Source organism: Mustelus asterias, chromosome 11 (genome assembly GCF_964213995.1).
Source record: "Mustelus asterias chromosome 11, sMusAst1.hap1.1, whole genome shotgun sequence".
In the NCBI taxonomy this organism is placed as follows: Eukaryota; Metazoa; Chordata; class Chondrichthyes; order Carcharhiniformes; family Triakidae; genus Mustelus; species Mustelus asterias.
The window spans coordinates 103967946-103989121 of record NC_135811.1 but is presented as its reverse complement, the minus strand read 5'-3'; the positions used below and the strand labels follow the sequence as shown (position 1 = coordinate 103989121).

The 21176-nt window shown below is 46.1% G+C and overlaps 1 long non-coding RNA gene across 1 annotated transcript; it reads left to right on the top strand.

The window, feature by feature from the left end:
- Window positions 1–5099: 5099 nt before the first annotated feature.
- Window positions 5100–11498, top strand: LOC144500750 (uncharacterized). The gene is made up of 3 exons (XR_013499007.1): window positions 5100–5324; window positions 6336–6471; window positions 10126–11498. It is a non-coding gene; the product is annotated as an uncharacterized LOC144500750 (long non-coding RNA).
- The last annotated feature ends 9678 nt before the right edge of the window (window positions 11499–21176 follow it).

Genomic DNA, 21176 nt, shown 5'->3' with positions numbered 1-21176 from the left:
CTGGTCTGGCCTACGTGTGACTCCAGAGCCACAGCAATGCCCTCTGAAATGGCCTGGCAAGGGCAATTAGGGATGGGCAGCAAATGCTGACCCAGCCATTGACACCCACATCTCAGGAATGAATTTTGAAGGATTGTCGGGTCTGGAGAATTTCAGACGGGTAATCGCGAAGAAGTTTATCTCTGATTCCTTGAACGGTAGAAAACATTCAGCAGTGTAAAAAGTTTGTTCCTCCAGATTTAGGCTGCGACTGAAGGGAGAGTATTCTTAAAACAGGTCCATGGCATCTTTGTCAATCTCTCCCTTGCCTATTGCTGGCCCGCTAGCCAGCTCCAACAACACCCCCCCCCCCCCCAATCAAGTCCTCCTTTTCCCCACAAAACAGTATAAATCTCATCCTATTTCCAATTGTCTTCAGTTCAGACAGCGGGTCATCCAGACGCGAAACGTTGGCTGGAATTTTACCTATTTCGGGGCGAGTGAGGCTTGCAGAACGGGATTCTCCGTTGGCCTCAGGCGAGATTTTACGAGCCTTACCCAAGCAAGGTTGTAAAACCCGAGCCATTAGCTCTGTTCTCTCTCCGCAAATGCCGTTGGACCTGCTGAGATTTTCCAGCATTTTCTGTTTTTGATTCCCCAAAAAAATGCTTGTGTTGCAACCTGCTGGAAGTTGATATTATGAACAATTCAGGGTGATATGTTAAAAAATTCATTATCTTCAGCTGACAGTGACGAGGGAGGAACCAGAAGAGAAAATGCTGGAAAATCTCAGCAGGTCTGGCAGTATCTGTAAGGAGAGAAAAGAGCTGACGTTTCGAGTCCAGATAGCCCTTTTTCAAAGCTGAGAATTGACAAAGAGTCATTTGGACACGAAACATCAGCATTTTTCTCTCCTTACAGGTGGTACCAGGCCTGCTGAGATTTTCCAGCATTTTCTCCTTTGGTTTCAGATGCCAGCATCTGCAGTAATTTGCTGAGCCTGGAACAAAACATCCATTCGCCCTGTCACTGATTCCAGGATTTTTTACAGCCCTGGCTATACATTTATCCTGTTTGGTGAACACTTTTTAATCTGAAGCATCTGTTCACTGCTATCCAAATTTGCCCATTTTAACCTGCGCGCAGTGTCCATGCTGAACTGATCCAAAATCCTCTATCGCAATGACCTAATGCTAGAAGGTCATCTTGTAACTTTTAAGGTTCAAAAGTCCTTCCCTGTCTTGTAACTTTGGGTGGGAATTTCCAGCCCACCCGCTCCCCCCACAGCATCTTTTCCAGCTGCGTAAGCGATTCGCCATTGATCGCTGGAAGAATCTATCCAGTCCCGCTGATGCCTACAGCATTTTGTATGACTCACCTGTTCCACTGCCACAGGGGGAACCTGCCACCAGGGGGTTGGGGGGCGGGGGGGTGGGGGGGTGTGGAGTGGTCATCTTTGGCGGGACTGGAAGATCTCGACGGCAGGAAAGGCCAGAATATCCTACCTTTTGTCTTTGGCTATTAAGTTTAAAGTTTATTTATTAGTGTCACAAGAAGGCCTACATTAACACTGCAATGAAGTGAAAATCCCCTAGTGGCCACATTTCCCCATCTGTTCGGGTACACTGAGGGAGAATTTAGCACGGCCAATGTACCTAACCAGCACGTCTTTCAGACTGTGGGAGGAAACCGGAGCAGTCGGAGGAAACCCGCGCAGACACGAGGAGAACGCAGACAGTGACCCAAGCTGGGAATTGAACCCGGGTCCCTGGCGCTATGAGGCAGCAGTGCTAACCACTGTGCCGCCCCATTATTCATCAACCATGCCTAGTTTAATAAAGAAAACCTTGTAGTTATAATCACACGTTTCACATTCCAGGACTTTTGCAATGAAGTGCTTTTGGCAAAAACAATAATGCTGCTTCAATTGGAAATCTGAAATAAGAATAGAAAACGCTGGAACCCTCAGTAAGTCCGGCAGCATCTGTGGATAGAGGAACTGTTGTTGTTTTAGGTTGAGGACTAGATTCTGATGTAGGATAGTTGAGCTAGAACGTGGCCGGATTCTCCACAGATGCTGCATGATTGGCTAAGTATTTTTGAACTATAAGCACTGTTGCAGAGTAAGAAACACAACAGCGATTTGTACACAGCAAGCTCCCACAACCAGCAACCTGAAAATGGCTGGACTTTTTAATATGTAATTGGTTGAGGAATTAAACTTTCACAGGACATTGGGAGAGAGCTCGTCTGCCCCTCTTTAAAATAGTGCGTGGGATTTTTTTGCATCCATGAGAGAGATGATACTTCTTTTAATGTGTCATCTGAAAGACAGCTCCTCTGATAGTGCAGCACCCTCTTTGCACTGCACTGCAGTGCCAGTCTGGTGAAAGTCTAGAGAATCTGGTGAAATGGGTAAAAAGGTTTTTCCTCACATTCCCTGCCCCTCAGGTTGAACCAATGTCCCCTTGTGGGGACTAAGGGTCATCTGTTCCTTATCCACTCTGCCCATGTCCCTCATAAGAGGATAAAGAGGGGTGGGGAGTTATAGGGAGGGAATTCCAGAACCTAAAGCCTAAATGGCTGAAGGCTACCAAAAGTGGAGCAACAGAAATGGTGGAGGTATGAGATTAGGGTCCAGTTTGCTCCCATTATTCCTCCTACATCCCTCCTTTCCTTAGGACTTTTTTCATATTCATTAGTGGGATATGGGCGTCATTGGCTGGCCAGCATTTATTGCCCATCCTTAGTCGTTCTTGTTCAGAGGCAGTTGAGAGTCAACCACATTGCTGTGGCTCTGGAGTCTAAAGGACATTAGTGAACCAGATGAATTTTCCCAACAATCGACAATGGTTTCATGGTTATCAGTAGATTCTTAATTCCAGATATGTTTTATTGAATTCAAATTCCACCAACTGCCATGGCGGGATTCGAACCTGCGTCTCCAGAACATTAGCTGGGTTTCTGGATTAATAGCCTCGCGATAATACCACTCGGCCAACACCTCCCAGTCATTGAGATGGCTTACTTCCAATCTGATTCAATGGTCTCTGAGATGGGTGATAACTCTACTGCGTAATCTGCAGTATCTGCCACGTCTCGGGCAGGTGTATTTGAAAGGTCGGGCGGATGGGTTGTTGGGAGCAGAAAAAGAAAATGCTGGAAAGTCTCAGCAGGTCTTACAGTATCTGTGGAGAGGAAACAGAGCCAACGTTTCGAGTCTGGATGACTCTTCATCGGAACTCATTCTTCTAAACTCCAGCTCTGACGAAGAGTCATCCACACTCGAAATGTTGGCTCTATTCTGGGTGTATAGCTCAATGGTAGGCTTCTGGGTGTATAGCTCAATGGTAGAGCATTTGACTGCATAGTAAGTAATCCCTGGTTCAAGTCCAGATGTCCCCTTAGCATGCTTCAATTATTAAGACTTACCTGGATAGTCACATGAGCAGCCTGGGAATGGAGGGATACAAACGATTGGTCTAGTTGGACCAAGGAGCGGCACAGGCTTGGAGGGCCGAAGGGCCTGTTTCCTGTGCTGTACTGTTCTTTGTTCTTTGTTCTTTATTCTCTCTCCACAGAAGCTGTCAGACCTGCTGAGATTTTCCAGTATTTTCTGTTTTTGTTTTAGATTCCAGCATCCACAGTATTTTGCTTTTATGTTTGTGGGCTGTTTGGAGGTTTGTACGTACCCTCCAATGCCTCGACTTCACATCCGCACTCTCCTGACAAAGTTTCTTGATGTGTTTGGTGCCTTCCCGAGTAAGCTGCCTCCAGTCGGGTTGTTTGGAATCAGGGACTGCTGTAAACTGGCAGGAATGTTTGACCTCTTCCAGGGTTGCTTTGGGGGACATCCTTAAAGTGTTTCCTGGGAATTTCCGAGTTTCGAGTAGATCACACACACACAAACACACACACATAAACAGACATCATGGACAGCAGCCCTGACAGATTTCCTAATTGAGACCAGGACCCGGGTTCGATTACCGGCTTGGGTCACTGTCTGTGTGGAGTTTGCACGTTCTCCCCGTGTCTTCGTGGGTTTCCTCAGGGTGCTCCGGTTTCCTCCCACAGTCCAAATATGTGTGAGTTAGGCCTCTTTTAGGGCAAACCAAATAAACCAACTCAAATGAACTCAGGGACAAAGTAAAAGGGACAGCTCCCCAAAAGAAGGGGGAACAGCCCGAACAGAACAGAAGTATAAAGGAAACTTAAAACATCAAATCATCATGTGATTATCGGGGTCTATAATGCACCCCAGCTCCTGCTATGCCCAATGGGTGCAGAAGGTGCGGGTTAGGTTGATTGGCCATGCTAAATTGCCCCTTAGTGTTCAGGGATCTGTAGGTAAGGTGGATTGGCCATTCTAAATTGTCCCTTAGTGACCAGGAATACTGATATCATAGATCATAGAAATCCTACAGTACAGAAAGAGGCCATTCGGCCCATCGAGTCTGCACCGACCACAAACCCACCCTGGCCCTACCCCCATATCTACCCACTAATCCCTCTAACCTACGCATTTCAAGACACTAAGGGCAATTTTTAGCATGGCCAATCAACCTAACCCACACATCTTTGGACTGTGGGAGGAAACCGAAGCACCCGGAGGAAACCCATGCAGGCACGAGGAGAATGTGCAAACTCCACACAGACAGTGACCCAAGCCAGGAATCGAACCCAGGTCCCTGGAGCTGTGAAGCAGCAGGGCTAACCACTGTGCTACCGTGCCGCGTAAGTAAGGTGGATTGGTCATGCTAAATTACCCCTTAGTGTCCAGGTGTCTGTAGGTAAGGTGGACTGGCCATGCTAAATTGCCCCTTATTGACCAGGGATATGTAAGTAAGGTGGATTGGTCATGCTAAATTACCCCTTAGTGCCAGGGGATTAGCAGAGTAAATACGTGGGGTTAAGGGGATAGGACCCGGGTGTGATTGTCATTGGTGCAGGCTCGATGGGCTGAATGGCCTCTGCACTGTCGGGATTCTAAGACTTCTCTTGTGACTGTTGACTTCAAGACATTATGCACTTCCCTCCGTTGGCACTTGGTGTCTCACTCTCTTCCGCAACCCCCTCCCACCCTCTCCCTCTTTGACAGGGTGTTGTAATCTGAACAGGGGGCATCATTGAAAGCCAGTGTATTCACGGCCCCCCTCCTCTTCTCCCCAGTTTATTCACAATGCTGGACGTCTTTCTGCTGATGCTTTTTGCCATTGTGAGTTTAGTGATCCTCTCCTATATCATCTATGTTCTGTGAGAGATGTCAGCTGCAGCAAGCAAGGCTGGAAGGCGGAGAGAGGCTGGTGGAACCGTGAGAAATGGCTCGCATCGAAATCTCCCAACAGGTTCGTGCAAAACAACATGATTCAGTGATAATTTGTGCCGAATTTCAAACCACTGACATCAGTGCAGATAATGATCCAGGAATTGCTAATTGGGAAACCTTGTCTTAAATTTAAACCAAACCTTCAAATGCAAAGAAAAATCCTGTGCTTTATTTGCACCATTTCTTTTACTGGGATTTAATTCTCGCTGCAACAACAGATTTGTCTTATTTATAAATTTTACTGCAAACAGATGTGGCACACAGGATATCATTTGTGTTTATTCCTTTATGGTTTGGACAGTAACCAATTTAACCCGGAAATGTTGACGGACAGTTGAGAGAGCTAATTAAAAAGCGAATCGAGTATTCTCAGGCCCAATAAGAGAGCAAGAGAAATCTTCAGCCCTGATCCAATCTGCGGGATGTTGTAGCTGAAGGTTCTCCCTTGTGTTTTAGGCACGTCCCCCCATCCCAGAGAACAATGCCCAATTGGAAATGTCCAAGTCTTGATTAAAATATAAAATGAGAACAGGAAATGCTGGAAAAACTCAGCAGGATCTGTGGAGAGAGAAAACATAGTCAAGCCTTTCCAGTCATGTGGTTCCAGTTCTGCAGGAGGGTCTTAACACTGGCCGGAATTTTCCAGCCATTCTCGCCGGCGGGATCTTCCAGTCCCGTCGACGGCGAGCCCTTGACGTGGGGGAACGCACGTCAGGGAGTGCATAGAACGGGAAGCCCTGTTGACAGTAGAGGAAGATCCCACCACTGGCCAGTGGTGGGCCACCTTCGCCACTGTGAAATATGCCCCTGGGTAGGGGGTGTGTGTGGAAAATCCCACCCGTTAACTCTGTTTCTCTCTCCACAGCTCCTGCCAGATTCTGCTGAGTTTATCCAGCAGTTTTTCCTGTTTTTACTTCCGATTTCCAGCATCCTGCAATACCATGTTTTGCTTTCGTTCCATCTTGTTCCAGCACCTCCCCACTTTCATTCCTGATGATGATCCCTAATTTTAAACTCCCTCTTGTTCTAGGAAGTGTTCGGTGCATTTTCTCACACCTTCTTTGATCGAGTGGATAGTCAGAGGCTTTTTCCCAGGGCTGAAATGGTTGCCACAAGAGGACACAGGTTTAAGGTGCTGGGGAGTAGGTACGGAGGAGATGTCAGGGGTAAGTTTTTCACTCAGAGGGTGGTGGATGCATGGAATGGGCTGCCGGCAACGGTGGTGGAGGCGGATTCGATAGGGTCTTTTAAGAGACTTTTAGATAAGTACATGGAACTTAGTAAGATAGAGGGTTATAGGTAAGCCTAGTAATCGCTAAGGTAGGGACATGTTCGGCACAACATTGGGGGCTGAAGGGCCTGTATTGTGCTGTAGTTTTTCTATGAACATAGAACATAGAACAGTACAGCACAGAACAGGCCCTTCGGCCCATGATGTTGTGCTGAACTTTTATCTGTTTCGATGTTTCTTTCTCTCTCATGCACCTTTTATACAGATTATGGCCCCTGGCATTTTTCAATTTGCAGTTATTCTCACCGTTCCTTTAAAGCTACCATGTTAGTCACCCCCCTCCCCTCCCCAACAACTGCCCCCCACATCCCCACCGCCTTACTCCACCTCTGTCAGAATATTCTGTGTCCAAGTCTCACTCCAGGTACTTAAGAAACCAGGTTTTTGGTCCCCGGTTCAATGTCTCCTCGCGTGGCTTGGTGTCAAATTGTGTTTGATAACACTCCAGCAAAGTGACCCAGAGGTTTACTGTGTAAAAGGCGCTGTATGGAAGCACATGGTTGTTTTTAGTGCTGGCTCCACATTCACACAGGGTCACACACTCCGCCTGTGTGCACTGAATGTAAATGTGGACTGTAAACATTTGATTTCTTTATTCTTTTATGGGATGTGGGCATCGCTGGCAAATTTGTTGCACATCCCTAATTGCCCAGAGGGTAGAATCATAGAAACCCTACAGTGCTGAAGGAGGCCATTCGGCCCATCAAGTCTGCACTGACAACAATCTCACCTAGGCCCTATCCCTGTCACTCCTTATATTTACCCTGCCACTCCCTCTACCTCCGCACTTTGGGACACTAAGAGGCAATTTAGCATGACCAATGCGCCTAACATGCACGTCTTTGGAGTGTGGGAGGAAACCCACGCAGACACGGGGAGAACGTGCAGACTCCACACAGACAGTGACCCCAAGCCGGGACTCGAACCCAGGTCCCTGGCGCTGTGAGGCAGCAGTGCTAACCACTGTGCCACCATTCTGCCCAAAGTAGTTAAGAGTCGACCACATTGCTGTGCTCTGGAGTCGCATGTAGGCCAGACCAGGTAAGGACGGCAGATTTAATTCCCTAAAGAACATTAGTGAACCAGATGGGTTTTTACAACAATCAATGGTGATTTCATGGTCTCCATTCCTGAGATTAGTTTTTAAATTCAGATTTAATTTAAATTCCACCAGCTGCCGTGATGGATTTGAACCCATGTCCCCAAAGCATTAGCCTGGGCCTCTGGATTACTCGTCCAGTGACATTATGCCACCATCTCCCACATAACAGATAAGTATTGGAGGACCACAAACCCCCATGGGACTGAACCTCAGTGAGAGCTATATAAATGCCAATTGTTGTGTCAGCTTTATCAGTTGTGTTCTTGGTATTTTACTTTAAGATTAAAAGTTAATTGGCTGTCTTAATAACTGAGACTTGCCCTCTGGACAAATATCCCTGTCTACATCAACGGGGACGAAGTAGAAAGGGTCAAGTGCTTCAGGTTTTTAGGTGTCCAGATCACCAACAACCTGTCCTGATCCCCCCCCCCCCCTCCCATGCCAACACTATTGTTAAGAAAGCCCACCAACACCTCTACTTTCTCAGAAGACTAAGGAAATTTGGCATGTCACCTATGACTCTCACCAACTTTACAGATGCACCATAGAAAGCATTTTTTCTGGTTGTATCACAGCTTGCTATGGCTCCTGCTCTGCCCAAGACCGCAAGAAACTACAAAAGTTCGTGAATGGAGCCCAATCCAACACGCAAACCAGCCTCCCACCCATTGACTCTGTCTACACTTCCCGCTGCCTTGGCAAAGCAGCCAGCATAAGTAAGGACCCCATGCATCCCGCACATTCTCTCTTCCATCGGGAAAAAGATACAAAAGTCTGAGGTCATTTACCAACTTGACTCAAGAACAGCTTCTTCCCTGCTGCTGTCAGACCTTGCATTGAGTTGATCTTTCCCTACACCCTAGCTATGACTGTAACACTACATTCTGCACTCTCTTGTTTCCTTCTCCATGAACGGTATGCTTTGTCTGTATAGCACGCAAGAAACAATACTTTTCACTGTATGTTAATACATGTGACAATAATAAATCAAATCAAATCATATTGCTGCTTGGGGGAGCTTGCTGTGCACCAATTAGCTGCACCATTGCTTACATTGCAACAGTGATCGCATCTCATTGACTGTAAAGCACTTTAGAATGTCTGGTAGTTGTGAAATGCAAGTTTTCTTTACTTTTTATTTATTATCAGATTGAGCGCATTGGTCTCTGTGATGTCTGTGCCCCTTTAGAAACAATGAGTTGGAAAACCGGCTTCACTTCCCATCGTTGGTCCGCAGACCAACCTTTCCTGGGAAGAAGTCCATAGAGTTAAAGGTGTGATACACGCAGTCAGGGAAACTTAATATTATTCCAAACAGCATGTCACAAACCGGATTGAATGTTGCACTGGGTAGGGAACTGGTTAAAAAACAGGACACAGAAATTAATCCAAAGCAGTGTAATGTCACCATAGTGGGAATATTCACCAAAAACTTCCACCCTCGTCCGCGGCTGAGATTCTCCGGTCTCGCTGCAGTGAATGGAGTGCTGGCTAAGCACCAAATTCTCCATTCTCGCCGGCAGCGTGGTGACCCCGACGAGATCAGAGAATCCCACCCGATGAGTCTGCACATACACATATATATAAATACACATATAGAGGCACATACACACATAGGCATGTGTGGAAATGTGTATATATATATATATATATATATGTACACACATGCATACATACAGGTTATATACACACACATATGCATATATACACAGACACACAAAGAGTATAAGTTTATTTATTAGTATCACAAGTAGGCTTACATTAACAGTGCAATGAAGTTACTGTGGAAATCCCCTAGTCGCCACACTCCAGCACCTGTTCGGCACCTGAGGGAGAATTTAGCATGGCCAATGCACCTAACCAGCACGTCTTTCAGACTGTGGAAGGAAACCAGAGCATCCGGAGGAAACCCACACAGACACAGGGAGGACGTGCAGACACCGCACAGACAGTGACCCAAGCTGGGAATCGAACCCGGGTCCCTGGCAAAGCAGCCAGCATAATTAAGGACCCCATGCACCCCGGACATTCTCTCTTCCACCTTCTTCCGTTGGGAAAAAGATACAAAAGTCTGAGGTCACGTACCAACCGACTCAAGAACAGCTTTTTCCCTGCTGCTGTCAGACTTTTGAATGGACTTACCTTGCATTAAGTTGACCTAGCTATGACTGTAACACTACATTCTGCACTCTTGTTTCCTTCTCTATGCTTTGTCTGTATAGCGCGCAAGAATCAATACTTTTCATGTACGCTAATACATGTGACAATAATAAATCAAATCAAATGTTATTGTTGAACTGCAAAGATTAATCTAGTTATCGTTTTCTTTTAGGACTTAATGGGCTGTTCCAGAATGGTTGCAGATTCGATACACAATTAACCTTGTGCTCTTTGTCACTCGATAAAACTGTTCTTTTTTTCCTGCAGCTGGGCTCTAGAACAGTGAGGCTCCGTCTTGGACCGTTCGGAACGTCTTTCTGGCACTTGCCTCCTCAGTGGGATTGTGCGGAATTCTTATGAGCGCCAGCAACTGCTGAGCGCCACTTACTCATCGTCACAAAGATTGACGGGGAATGTAGAGTTTTCCAAAAAACAGACATCACCCGTCCCCAGCTTTCCAAAGGATCCTGAGATATTGGCGGATGAATTCTGGCTGCTGGCATAGACCATGCCTTTGGACGAGACGTAAAAGCTATTAGAATGCGGAAACACCTGCCTATCTCCGATCCACTGTGAATTCAGTCAGTGGATCAAAAAGCAATGTCCGTTCGGGTCACTGTGGCTTCCAGATACATCTCATTGCTGCCCCGGTTTGGATCTTGACTGCATTAGCCACAAACGCACCTGTGTAGCGATGAGCTTGGTTTCTTTGACGCAGAATGACGGCTCACATAAATGTTGCATACAAACAGACACGGTGCAGTGCCCTTGCTACTGGTGAAAGGGAAGTGAAAATTCCACAGGGGATACATAGAGATTTTACTGTACTTTATAATTACTTATCCAACTGTTCAGAATCAAGACTGCCAAGACAGATTTAATCAAAAAGCCAAACACTGCAGATGCTGGGATTGTGAAATAATGGTATAAAAATGCGGAGAGGGAAACAGAATTATCTTTTCAAGTTGATGGTCTTTTTATCAGGGTGGGAGAAGTTAGAGATTTAATCGGTGGAGGGTAGGAATAATTAAGTGACTTAAGGGGTGACGGTTAAAGACAAACCGGGCACGTAATGGAATAAATGAAAGAACAGAATGTCGGGCCATTCTCTCACTGTATTATTATATTTCATCCCCATCATCCAGCATGTATTTGATGCTTCCTACTGACAGTGCAAGGTGAGTGTCCGATTCAGCAACCAACTGTTCTCCTTTGTTCGATTTTTGGGATTCACTAAATGTAAATTTTTCTTTTTGAAAAGATACCTCATATTTTTTGTCTATTCAAGAGTCACAAGTAGGCTTACATTCACACTGCGCAAATCCCCATAGGTAATATTGTAAAAGATGCTCAGTTTTGTATTGGAATGGGTTGAAAAATAACAGCTCAAAACATACCAGAAGTGAATCACCTGTCCTGTCTACAGACCCTGATTCTGGATTACAGGAAAATCTCCTTTTTAAAAAAAAACAGTTGAATAACTGAATGTTGTAGATCTGTTCTGGAAATCACAGACTAGGGGCATCAGGGACATCTAAGGAATCGACATATTTCCGCATTTGTTAACCTAATAGAATAATAGTTTAAAGGGTAAATAAGGAGAAACTGTGGGCAAAATGTAATGCTTTCCCCAGTGGCATGTTTGGGGACACTATGGGCAGGAGGGTGGGGAGAAGATGGGGTGGGGGAGGGGAAATGGTAGGTGGGGGGAGGGGTGGAGGAGAATGGTGGGTGGGGGGAGGGGTGGGGGAGAGGGGGGTGGGAGTGGTGAATGGGGACCCCCACTGCCTTCCTGCCTCTGCCCCCATTAAGTCTGGGATGGAAAGGCTGGTGAACATTACATCCCTATGTTTCCATTGTCAGCAGGGTTGGAGGAGGACACAGATTTAGGATGATTGGCAAAAGAGTCAGAGATGTGATGAGATTTTTCAACACAAGGAACTCCTGTGACCTGGAATGTTTCTTTTTTATTAATTTCACGGGATGTGGGCGTTGCTGGCAAGGCCAAAATTTGTTGAACTGATTGCCTTCCTGGGCCATTTCAGAGTCAACCACATTGCTGTGGCTCTGGAGTTACATGTAGGCCAGACCGGGTAAAGTTGGCAGATTTCCTCCACGAAAGGACATTAGTGAACCAGATGGGTTTTTGCAAACACTCAGCGATGGTTTCCTGTTCACCATCACTGAGACTAACCTTTTATTCCACGTTTAATCAATTGAATTTAAATTCCACCAGCTGGCGTGGTGGGATTTGAATCTGTCCACCTCCCAGATTAGCCCTGGGTGTCTGGATTACTAACCCAGTGACATTACCACCACATCACTGAAGACACGCTGTCTGATAAGGTGGAGAAGGCAGGTTCAATGGTAATTAGTATGTACCTGAAGATGAAAATGTTGCAGGGCCAAGGGGAAAGAACAGACATGTTGAGCTAATTGGATGGCTCTTTCAACGAGCTGGCCCAGGAATGATGGGCTGAGTGGCCTGCTTCAGCACTGGGTGCTTCCATGATTCTGTCTGCAGTGCTGTTATGTAGCTGATAGAACTGCTACCTTTTAGGTAGTTAGGGTGTTATACAAGGTAAAGGGGTGCAAGGGTTATCTTGGCATGTACATTTGCGGTGGTCCCCAGAGTGCGTCACTCATTTGCAAAGTTTATTTTTATTCGTTCACGGGAGTTGTTGGCTGGGCCAGCATTTACTGCCCGTCTTTGAGAGTGTCAGTATGATGTGGAGATGCCGGCGTTGGATTGGGGTAGGCACAGTAAGAAGTTTCACAACACCAGGTTAAAGTCCCACAGGTTTATTTGGCAGCACAAGCTTTTGGAGCACTGCCTCTTCATCAGGTGAGTCACCTGATGAACCTGTTGGACTCTAACCTGGTGTTGTGAGACTTCTTACCGTGTCAGTATTGCCAGGGGGCATTAGCACTGACCCTGCTGAAGGCTGTTGTTGCAGGTCACAATCGGTTTTCAAAGAGAGGTGTGGTTAAGAGTAGAATCCTGCGGCAGCTCCTTGGGTCTGGGGGGAAGTGGGACCCCCCTCCTCCATGATTCAGAAGCCATCAGGAGAGGGGAGAAAACCAGGAAAGCAGACAGGAAGCTCTGGAATAATATAGTGGGCTGGGTTTGGGAGGTCAGGGTGAATATCTCACAGGGAGTCACGAGGGATGGGCCCACGCTCTGCAAAGATGTCACAGCCAATAATCTCCGACCACATGCACTCGCATGTTGCATTGCTGCAATGTTCCCAGTGCAAAAATAATGTGTAGTTGTGTAGCACCTTTCACAACCTCCAGATACCTCAAAGCAGTTCACAACAACAAAGGGTAGGCGCTTGTATTGTAGGGAGTGACACAAACCAATTCATGAACAGCAAGGTCTTGCAAACAACGAGATAAATGTCTTCATCAATGTAACGTCCAATAAAGGGGGTTGGCAACTTGGAGACACAACTTGCTAAACAGTGAGCTTGCAGCACCTGACTTTTCGTTTAGAACTTTTGTTTTAAATATGAGTGAGATTAATCAAAAGAAATTCCCCAATTTCCTGCCATAAGGTATTGGCTCCTGTCTGGAGTACAGTTCCAGAGTTTGTCCTTTGGGTAACTCAGCCATTCTGCTGGATTAGGGCATCTGAAGCTAAGATGGGTACATTATAAAGAAACAAACAGACCACTCTGCTCAACTTGCCCAGAGCCAGTGTTTATGCCGCACAGGAGCCCACCCCATCCCTCTTCATTTAATCCAACCAGTACATCCTTCCATTCCTTTCTCATTCATGTATCTATCTAGTTTCTCCCTAAGGGTATCGAAGCCATTTGACTATACTCTGGGTGGCACAGTGGTTAGCACTGTTCCCTCACTGCTCCAGGGACCCGGATTCAATTCTGGCCTTGGGTGACTGTCTGTGTGGAGTCTGCACGTTCTCCCCGTGTCTGCGTGGGTTTCCTCCGGGTGCTCCGGTTTCCTCCCACAGTCCAAAGATGTGCAGGCTAGGTGGATTGGCCATGCTAAATTGTCCCTTAGTGTCCCAAAACATCCAGGTCAGATGGATTAGCCATGGTAAATACAAAGAACAGCACAGGAACAGGCCCTTCTGCCCTCCAAGCCTGTGCCAATCATGATGCCCTAATTAAACTTTAAAAAAAACCCATCTCGTTTACCCTTACTCAGTCCGTATCCCTCTACTCCCTCCCTATTATACCCATCCAGATGCCCCTTAAATGTTGCTAATGTGCCTGCTTCCACCACCTCCTTGGCAGCGCGTTCCAGGCACCCGCCACTCTCTGCGTGAAAAACTTCCCCCGTACATCTCCCTTAAACTTTCCCCCTCTCACCTTGAACCTGTGCCCCCTTGTAATTGACTCTTCCACCCTGGGAAAAAGTCTCTGACTATCCATCCTGTCTTTATCTCTCATAAATTTGTAGACCTCAATCAGGCCTCCTCTCAACAAAATGTGTGGGGTTGTGGGGATAGACAGGGGGGAGGACCTGGGTAAGATACTCTGTCAGAAAGTTGGTGCAGACTCGATCGGGATTCCATGACTGCGCCACGTGGCATGTTCTGACCACCTACTGGGTAAAGATGTTTCTGTTGAATTCTTGACTTAATTTATCTCATAATTGTGGCCCTGAGTTATTGACTCCCCTACAAGTCCATCAAACCCTTTCGTGACTTCAGAAGGAGTTGAGATTGAGATCAGCCATGACCTGATAGAGTGGCAGATCTGTCCCAGGGAATGGGGATGAATTGGTTAATCCCGTAACCACCTGGGACCTTAGAAAGAGAATGGCAGCTGGCCATTCAATTACAGCCTAGCGCCAATCCGTTTTTACTTCTGTTACCCTGGTACATTTTTCACAGGGGTCACTAACGAACGAATAGCAGTGTGAACCTGAGTGGATTTTTATATCATTAACCTCCTCCCTCTCTGAGTTACCGAGACCATGTGTGGTTCCCCAAACACTGCACTGGTATTTATTTATACAGTGTCTATAGTCCTGCCCTTTCAGTACGTCCTACTGTACGTCACTTCTGTCTGATCAAAGCGCAACCACTATTGTTATGCAACCAAACATCAATGACGGCACCAATTTGCATTTGTATATAGCCTTGAACATATTAAACTTGCTTCAGAGGAGCATTTTCAGACAAACTTTCACCCTGCTTCATATAAGATGTCAGAGCAGCTGACTGAAAGATCGATCAAATAAGTGGGTTTTAAGGAGCATCTTGAAAGAGGGAAGGGAGCCATTCATTTAATGTGAATTTTGTTTATTTGTATGCAGGTGGGCCATTAACTGGCAATTCACTTGTCCACCTATAACTAGGCACAGACTGAAACCATGGCTGTTTAGCTTAAAGATGTATGTTTGTAATGTGTAACTCTGTAATAAATGCTTATAAAAATGTGCAAAGACTGGCTTCAATTCTATTATTAGAGAGTGAATCTTACAATCCAGAAGGAGGCCATTTGGCCTGAACTGACTACTATCCCACCCTGCTCTTATCTCCGTAACCCCACTTATTTACCATTCCCGTCCCCTTGACACTAAGGGGCAATTTAGCATAGCCAATCAACCTCACCCGCACATTTTTGGAGGGTGGGAGAAAGCCAGAGCACCCCGGAGGAAACCCACGCAGACACGGGGAGAACGTACAAACTCCACACACAGTGACCCAAGGCTGGGAATTGAACCCGGGTCCCTGGCATCGTGAGGCAGCAGTGCTAACCACTGTGCCACTGGACAGATTTAGGGAGGGAATTCCAGATTAGGGCCTAGGCAACTGAAGACACGGTTGAGCAATTCAATTCTATGATGCTCAAGAGGCCAGAATTGATGGATGCAGACATTTCAGAAGGTTATTGGACTGTAGGAGGTCACAGAGAGGCTTTCAAGGCTACAGAAGGGCTTGAAAGCAAGGCCGACCATTTTTAAGTTGAAGTGTTGCTAAATTAATTTTTTTTAATTGATTCGTGGGACATGAGCGTCGCTGGCTGGCCCAGCATTTATTGCCCATCCCTAGCTGCCCAAGGGCAGCTGAGAGTCAACCACATTGCTGTGGCTCTGGAGTCTCATGTAGGCCAGACCAGGTCAGGATGATAGATTTCCTTTCCTGAAGGACATTAGTGAACCAGATGGGGTTTTCCGACAATGGTTTCACGGTCATCAGTAGATTCTTAATTCCAGATATTTTTTCTTGAATTCTAATTCCACCATCTGCTGTGGCGGGATTCGGTCCCAGTTCCCCAGAACATTAGCTGTGTTTCTGGATTAATAGTTTAGTGACAATACCACTAGGCCATCGCCTCCCTATTGCTTTGTGCTGAAGCTTGGATTCCCAGTTCCTGCCAGTGTACGGCTGGTTACCTGTGGCACAATAACAAAATGCACCATCATTTCACTAAGATTTTCTGATTATATTAATCGCTGATTAAACATGACGTGACTCTAACTCTGTGATGGTGTGCTGGATCTCCGAGGTGACCTCCTTCATAATAAATTCTTAATAAATACAGAGTGGAAAATCCCAGCTGGTTCTGGCCTGTGTACATGAGTCTCACGGAACATGTTAGGTTGCCCACTCATGATAAGAGTCATAGAGGTTTACAGCATGGAAACAGACCCTTCGGCCCAACTTGTCCATGCTGCCCAATTTTTACCATTGAGCTAGCCCCAATTGCCCACATTTGGCCCATATCCCTCTATACTCAACTTACCCACGTAACTGTCTAAATGCTTTTTAAAAGACAAAATTTAACCCACCTCTACTACGACCTCCCAGACATTCACCACCCTCTGTGTGAAACAATTTCCTCTCTGGGTGGCACAGTAGTGCGGTGGTTAGCACTGCTGTTTCACAGCTCCAGGGACCTGGGTTCGATTCCTGGCTTGGGTCACTGTCTGTGTGAAGTTTGCACATTCTCTTTGTGTCTGTGTGGGTTTCCTCCGGGTGCTCCGGTTTCCTCCCACAGTCCAAAGATGTGCGGGTTAGGGGGGTTGATTGGCCATGCTAAAAAAAAAATTGCCCTTAGTGTCCTGAGATGTGTAGGTTAGGGGGATTAGTGGGTAAATCTGTAGGGATATGGGAGTGGGGCCTGGGTAGGATTGTGGTTGGTGCAGACTCGATGGGCCGAATGGCCTCTTTTTGTACTGTAGGGTTTCTATGATCCTATTTCTATGATTTTGTATCTCTCCCCTCTCACTTTAAACCCATGGCCTCTAGTTTTAGACTCCCCTACTTTTGGGAAAAGATATTGACTATCTAGCTGATCTGTGCCCCTCAGTATTTTATAGACCTCTATAAGATCACCCCTCAGCCTCCTACACTCCAGAGAAAAAAGTCCCAGTCTATCCAGCCACTCCGTATAACTCAAACCATCAAGTCCCTGAGCTGCTTCTTTTCTGCTCTCTTTCTGGTTAAATAATACCCTTTCTATAATAGGGTGACCAGAACTGTACACAGTATTCCAAGTGTAGACTTACCAATGTCTTGTACAACTTCAACAAGATGTCCCAACTCCTGTATTCAATGTTCTGACCGATGAAACCAAGGATGCCGAATGCCTTCTTTACCACTACTTTGAAGGAGCTAAGAACATGTACCCCTAGATGTCTTTGCTCTATAACTCTCCCCAGCGCCCTACCATTAACTGAGTAAGTCCTGCCTCGGTTTGATCTACCGAAATGCATCACCTCGCATTTATCTAAATTAAACTCCATCTGCCATTCACCAACCCACTGGCCCAATTGATCAAGATCTCGACCAATGATGTTCTGAAGAGAGGTCCTGAAGTAAGAAGATAAATAAATAATTGCATTTATGTAGCACCCTGGGGGACATTCCAAAGTACTTTACAGCCAATGAAGTACTTTTGAAGTATAGTCACTGCAATGTCAGAACACAGCAGTCAAATTGTGCACAGCAAGATGCCACAAAAGGAAATTAGATCAATTATAAGGTACTCTAAGTGAAGTTGTTTACAAGATAAATATTGGATAGAGATCTGATATACTTACCCCAGAGGGCAGGTGGACCACAGTTTAGCATCTCAACTAAAGAACTCCCAAAACTGCAGCACTCCCTCAGTAAAAGGTAAAGTCGCCATAGTCCCAGATGACAATTGACCTTTGAGGGGGAGAGCTGTATTAATGAAGGGAAAGGGGAGACAAGCGCAGTAAAAGGTAAAGTCACCATAGTCCCAAATGGCCATTGGCTGTTCTCCCCTTTGAGGCTGGTGGTTATTTAACCTGAGGGTCATCGCGTCTCAGGTGAGGGGCAAGGTTGAGAAGGCAGAATTCATGAATAACCTTAGCCAGTACAGGAATTCAACCCACATTATTGGCATCGCTCTGCATCACTAACCAGCTGTCCAGCCAAGTGAGCTGAACCGACCCCTGACTCCCGCCCTACTGCACTTAAATGTGAGCCGAGAGTGTATGGCTGAAGTCTGTAATGAGATGAATCAGGGGAAAGAGTGTTGCCATTTGAATTGCAAATTGATCCAGGACCAGTCTGAAGACGATGTTCCTACAGGTACAAATAATACATCGACACGATAGGCTTGATTTTAACAATGTCTGTCAGGCATTAGTAGATTGTCTGTTCATTATACAAACCCCGTTACATTCCGCATTCTAATTGTTAAAATTGACCCCTCAGTATTTTTCTTTGTCTGTACAGCTGCAATTTCTGCACTTTTTCTGACATTCTCATCAATAATTTGCAACTCACCTCACTAATCGCGTTCCAAAGAATCATTCAGCTGCCACATTTCAGCCTTCACCCGAGTTCAGAGGAAGGATTTGATTATTTGATGGGTTTTATGATGTTAAGTGTGGTGAATTCGGAGGTGAGCGAATGGAGATATCTCAGAGTCAGTTTGCTTCTTGAGAAATGCAAGTCCGGGCCTGGGCAAATCGGTCATTTGATTTTAGCAGGAGGCCCCAGTGCAAATTCCTAGGCCTTGTGGAGCCAGAGACTCGACTAATTGAAGAGCAAGTACAGGAAATTATTTAGAATTCACAGCACATAGATAAGTCATTCAGTCCCAATGGTCTATACCAGCGTTTCTGGACTGCGTGAGGGGTGTGGGCTATGCCTTAGTGGCACTCTCATCTCTAAGTCTCAAGGTTCTGGCTTCAAGTCCCACTTGTTAAGACCCAGGCCAAAAACTCCAAGGAGTTTTGTGAAGTTACCGTGGCCCTAAGCTTTACATTTGATTTTAACATTGGTGAGTGTAAAATGTTTCACTCCAGGTATGATTCAAGTGACCCACTAGGAAGCTTTTATCAAACAAAGTTTATTTAAAAACAGTTAGAATATAACAAAAAGAATTAGCAAAACTTTTACCAATTACAAGACTTAAACATGTCAGAGTGTAAATCCTAACAGCTAGCTATCTCTGTTGTTCCAGTTGAACACAATCCCATGGACATACACCCTTCGTCAGATTTAGTTGGCATAAAAACAAGTATGCTCACGTGATACTGGATTTTCAGCTTTGTAACACCTGACAGAAATCCAAACCAGCAGTTTTCAGAGAAGGATATATCCTCAAAACAGCCAAACTTCAGAGAGGTAAACTTAATCTCTGGTGGTTTTCAGCCTTCAGACTCCAGAAAGGGGGAAAACACTGCTGTTTCTCTCAGTTTCACGCAGCTTCTGAAAGCAAAACTAAAACTGGAATACTCTGTAAAAAGTAGCTGTCCCGAGCTACATGACCTGACTTGTCAATCACCCCCCATCAAGCTCCACTCTGTAATCCCAGGGGAACATTAAAACCAAAGAACGCTGCATTAGTTCAGATTACAGCAACCATAATGTCAATTATGCTGCTTCAGTAACATTAAAGAACACCGGCTACAGACAACATACTACATAACCCCACAACAATCTCCACACACCTCCCCCAACCTCACCCCAATCCCCACATCCCCAACCTCACCCCAATCCCCACATCCCCAACCTCACCACAATCCCCACACCCCCAACTGCACAGAATCCCCCCAACCTCACCACAATCCCCACGCCCCCAACCTCACCCCAATCCCCACACCCCCAACCTCACCACAATCCCCACACCCCCAACCGCACAGAATCCCCCCAACCTCTCCACAATCCCCACACCCACAACCTCACCCCAATCCCCACACCCCCAACCTCACCCCAATCCCCACACCCCCAACCGCACCCCAATCCCCACACCCCCAACCGCACCACAATGCCCCCAAATCCACCACAATCCCTGTGGTGGGGACGTGGTGGGTTTGGGGGCATTGCCGACAAAATCACAGGGATTGCTAAAACATCCTGCAGAGAAAGATGATTCAAATACATTTCTTAAAGGCACAGTCGTGTCACACACTCCAAGACATGAGTACAAGAATCAAATCTGGCGCTTCAGTACTGAGGGAATGCTGCACTGTCAGAGGTGTTTTATTTCAATTGAAATATTAAATTGAGTTGCCCTCTGACTCCTCAGGTAGAAGACATAAATCCCATGATGCCACTTTGAAGAAGTGCAGGGGGGTTCCTCAGGGTGTCCGAGCCGATAGTTAGCCCTCATTCAACTTCGCAAAAAGCACTTTAACTGGTCATTATCACATGGCTGTGTGTGTGGGAGCTTGCTGTGCGTAAATTGGCTGCTGCATTTCCTGCATTACAGCAGTGACTATACTTCCAAAAGGTATCTCATTGGCTGTACAGCGAATTGGGAGAGGTCATGGAAGCGGATACGGTGGTGACTTTTAAGGGGCGTCTTGACAAATACATGAATAGGATGGGAATAGAGGGATACGGTCCCCGGAACGGTGGGGGTTTTTAGTTCAGTCGGGCAGCATGGTCGGTGCAGGCTTGGAGGGCCGAAGGGCCTGTTCCTGTGCTGTAGTTTTCTTTGTTCTTTGTTCTTTGAAACATCCAAGGGGCTATAAAAATGCAAAGCGTTTTGCTTTTTGCTTCCCAGCCTCTCAACATAACCTTCTGTTCCTTTCTCTCTCGTACCCTGTTTCCACTTACTATAAATATCGAGAAGCTTAACAGGCACTGACATAGTTACTTCTCCAAGTGGACAATTAAAAAAAAACATAGGGCCTGATTTTACCAACAATTTGCACCCATTTCCGGGCGCGTAATCGCGGTGAAGTCAGGTGTGAGGCCTTTATCACGATCTGCACCCGCGTCCGTGCAGATCGCCACTTTACCGAGACCCACGAATGGGGGGGATCCGTTCCATGCCCAAATCGGGCGCAACGACCATTTAAATGCATTTGCATACATTTAAATTGAATTAATGAACTGCCCGCCCAACTCTCTC